This window comes from Haliaeetus leucocephalus, unplaced genomic scaffold (genome assembly GCF_000737465.1).
Source record: "Haliaeetus leucocephalus isolate CR32 unplaced genomic scaffold, Haliaeetus_leucocephalus-4.0 Scaffold646, whole genome shotgun sequence".
NCBI lineage: Eukaryota > Metazoa > Chordata > Aves > Accipitriformes > Accipitridae > Haliaeetus > Haliaeetus leucocephalus.
In genome coordinates, this window is record NW_010973082.1 from 6,200,477 (window position 1) to 6,205,004 (window position 4,528).

A 4,528-nucleotide genomic window follows, 5' to 3' on the forward strand; every position below is an offset into this window, starting at 1 on the left:
TGGCGCGGCCTCCCGCCCGCAAGGGGGCGCTGGCGGCCGGAAGGTCCCGCGGGGGGCGCCGTTCCAGCCCCCTCCGCCCGCCCCACCCCTTCCCGGGACCCCTCCGTAAGCACTCAAGCCTTAGGCGGTGGACCGCGGCTTTTATTTAGCGACAGGCACGGGAAATCATTTTGACAAAAATCTCGTTATCGGCCCGCTCTGCTTGCTTGGCCTCTCCTCTTTAAAGCAGGCAGCTTTCTTTTTTTTTTTTTTTTTTCCCCCCCGGTTACACGGTAATTGCCTTCGGTAATTTACCCCGTAACTGTTCGGCCTGCAGCGTGTTACCCCCTTGGAGAGACCCGAGGGTAAAACATCAAGTTCCCGCGTCCTCAGCACGCCCTGCCGGGAGCAAATCCCTGCTTCTCCTGGTTTTGTTTCCCGAACTGCGATGAACTTCCCGGGCTCTACCCCCTGGCTCTTCTTGAAAGCAAAATAATGTGGATTTCACTTCCCTCTGGGCAGGACTTTACCTGCTGCTTGACAGGGACAGAGGTTCAGCTTTTTGATAGCAGGGATTTCCCTTTTCTTCGCTACACTCTGTCACACATCCATGTCTTCTGGTTCTGGTGGGAGAGTCTAGATCTGACATAAGCATCTGCTCAAACAACCCGTTTACTAGTATTCAGAGGGGGTTTTTTTCCAGGTATGACCATACTCTGATGTACTCCTTTTTCCAAGGTCTCTGATTTAATGAAAGATGTTTTAAAAAACCCACAGCACTGTACAGTCTAGCAAGTCCCCCTTGAAGTTATTTTGGACTTGGAATTTCTGAGTATTCTCCCGGTAATATCAATCCACTATATTCTGTTGTTTCAATACACATCTCTTCAAGATGTTTCATACTACTAAAACAAACTCTAATGCTGCAATCCTCACTCCGGCAAAATAATATTTAAAAATAGAAAAAAAGGTCTTTAGAAACAGGATGCTTAGAAAAGTAGTCACTTAAAAGCAGCAATAGGACATCTATTTACAGCCTTGTTAAAACCATGTCATTTAACGATTAAAGCTTAGGACTCGCCATAAGGTGGGCAAGCACTATTTGCAGCTTTACCATAGGTCTGCTCTGTGATCTTTGCCAAGTCTTTTAACCTCATTAAATAAGGGTCATCTTTGTCACTTTTGAGATTAATCCATGATTAGCAGAGCATGTTGTGCATTATACAGTACACGAAACACCACAGAAGTATGCTTCCTTGTTATTTTTACTGTATAAACGAGCAGCCTTTTTGCTGGTTGAAAATTCTACCAAAGTTACTAAATTACACTGAAAATTACGTCTTTACCTAAAATGCAAAGAAGTAGAGTCTAGACAATTTCCTAAAAATGGACTGATGGTGGGAAGAGAAAGTAAAGACCTTCAAAGTCTTCAGTGAGTGAACTCAGTATTATTATCGAGCTCAAGCCATTTACACAGTACTTAAAACCAGTAGAGATTTTCAAAACAGGCCTGAGGCAAAAGACTGACTGTGAATGTCTCCAAACTTCAGGAGAATTTAAACACAGGTCCTAGCTTTGCTATTTTGGCCACAGCTTTATAATGGTCTCAGCTAACAGCCTGCATCTGTACCACTCAGAACATTTGGGGAGTTCTCATCGGGACTCACATTTTGTGCTGTGCACCTCTTGCACCTCATAACCAGACTCCTAAGTCTGACATGTTTTGTTGCTTGCGGCTATACTACTCTTCATTTAGCTAGTATTGCTATCATTCATCTGTTTTTAGCTTGATTTCTGTTGCACCTTAAGATATAATGCGCCACAGAATTAAGCTTTTACAAAAATTTCTTCCTCTGGGTAAAGTCCCAGTTAAGCTCTTCTCAGCCCATGCCGATTCAAGGGCTAACTTTCTTCCCTGGTAAATTGCAAATCAATTTGCTTTCAAATAAACTGTTATTCCTAGGAATAGGGAACATAATTTTTCTTATTATCCAGAAAACTAATTTCTTTTTCAGGCAGTTCTTTCCCCAAGAGTGTGAATTGCATTTTATTCTAGTAGTTACCACAGACAGCCACTGCTTTCAAGCTACAAAGACAATACTATCAGGTTTCTTTGTGCAGTTTCATATGCTTGATTAGTTTACTAAATTGACAGGTCATCAAGGTCCTTTAATCTCCTTGCAAGCAACTAGAATATAATTCCATAACTTGTTCTATTTTTAATGTGTTCCCGAGTTTCTGATCTCACACCGACTGCAAGGTGCACATCATAAAATGCGATCACAGTAGTAAGACCGTCAATAAGATACATTTGTACACCACTTAAACTGGACTCTCAGGTAATTTTTCTATTGTTCATCTTTTTAAATACTTCTTTATCCATGTTAGAAACCCCCCGGGTGACTAGAAATCAAACACAAGCACAAACGGCTCTCTTCTACCTGTACTCTGTCAGTCTGAGTGCAACTCTAGTGGCAACGGCCTGCCTGTTCAGTGATGGACTCGCTCCAGCTGTGAAAGAAAACCACATCTATCCATTTTGCTAATAGAAACAGGATAAAAATAGCATATCCTCAGAGACCCCTTCCCTGGAAGGCTGTCAGCAGACACCTTGACCCATTTTTGCCGTCTGTCAGAACATATGTCTTTTGAGCTAATGTATTTGTGCAATTTGTCAAGTATGACAGCAATAACTATAAAACTACATTGAGAAAAGGATCTCTGCTACAATTCAAGATGATTGGTATTTTTATCCTCACAATAATCTACAGTTGTTTAGAGCTGTCCTCACATTAGGCAGTATTGTGCATGAATAATGTGGCGAGATCTAGATCAAAAGTCCACTGCAATTAGGTATGGCCTACCAACCTTGTCCTGAGAGCAGGACAGAGTTACTTCTCGGCTTTGGCCATTTGTGGTCTTCCTACAAGATTTATTCAGGCTCAGTAAAAAAACCCACAAGTCAGAAACCCCTACCCCAAAGGCTCTCAGTGTCTTCCGCAATACAAACAACTGAGGCAAATGGGAAACTATGTATGATGTAAAGGGAGAGAAATTCTCAAAGACAGCTTCTCTCAACAGCCCGGCATCGGGTAAAGATTTTAATCTGTGGCAGACAGCAGGTAAACACAGAGAAATTGCAGTTTTTCTCAGTGGACAACTGCTAAAGAGAACTATGAAAAAAAGAATCTTTTCATAGGGATCATTTCCAATAATTTCACTTGAGGAGATATGAGTAGGAGAGTACGCATTCTGTCGTTTTGAAAATTATTCTTTTAGCTAAAGTGATGTAATTTTTTTGGTCGTAATTAAAAGGCAAACAGCTTTTCTTTCCTTCTGCCATATTTACAAATAAGTTTGTACTTTAACTGTCTATGCCCTGGCCACACTATGTTAAATATTAGCTTAGGAGGATGATGTCTAAACAGAACTCACAAGAAATCCACAAGAAATCTTCTTGTCATTTATGCGCAGACCCACTAGCATAGTACATAAAAAGACAATGCAGCACATGCATTTAAAGCACAGTTACTGCCTTCGAATCAGTCGAAATGAAAGAAAATACAGTGCAAACCTCTACTGCTCTCCAGTGGAAATTAATGCAATCACCACAGTTAAAGTTCCACCACTTCTCGAGCTTTTGCATTTTTTAAAACACTCGTTTCTTTGTTCCTGTACTGCTGCTGGCCCACCAGGCTCCTTAGCAACCTTGTACATGAAATACTTTTATTTAATGAGAAACAGTGATTTCCCCAAACATTAATTGTATGATAAACGTGAGGGATGTGAGGCAACTCTCTGAAGCTCTTCAATCTCAGTAGATGTTTTCAACGTTACCGTACACATCTAGAATAGCTCACGTTATTCCCATGACAAAACACATGATCCAGAATGGAATTCACCGTTCCAAACCCTAGGAAAACCGCTCTCTCTTAGCAAGTGCGAGATGCTTTCTAAGTTGTGTCATCGCGAATAAAACAGGATTTCTGGTATTAATTTATCTAGAGACCTTGTTAGAAATAAAAGGTCTTTTCGCTGTCAGAGGTTAGCCGACGCAGCGACCCAAGCGCAGTTTGGGAGCTGCGAAGTCCTAACACCTGGTTTCAGGTCCCCTCACTCATCCCTCAACGAACCACTCGATCTGCTTCTGCCTCCGCGGGTGCGATAAACAGACGCTAACGCCTCCACGAGAGCTGCCAGAGAGCGTTTCCTTCACTCTTCCACCCAAAGCGATGAAGACTCATTGCGCGGTCCCTTGGGCTCCCGGCCGGCCTCCCCGCTGCCCCGGCCCCAGGGGAGGCCGCCTGGGCCTCTAGGGCCGCCCGGCTCCCCGCAGGGCTGGGCCCGCCGGCCTCAGCGCCTCTTCCCCAGCTCCCCAACCCCACCGCCCGCCTCCCCGCCTCGGCACTGACGCGGCCTAACCCTCTCCTCTCGGCCCCACACCCCGCCTTAGACGGCCCGGCAGCCCTTCAGCCCCCAACGCCGGGCGCCTACGGCCTCGTTCCCTCACGGTGACCCGCGGACGCCCCCGGCCCTTCCCGGCGGGTGA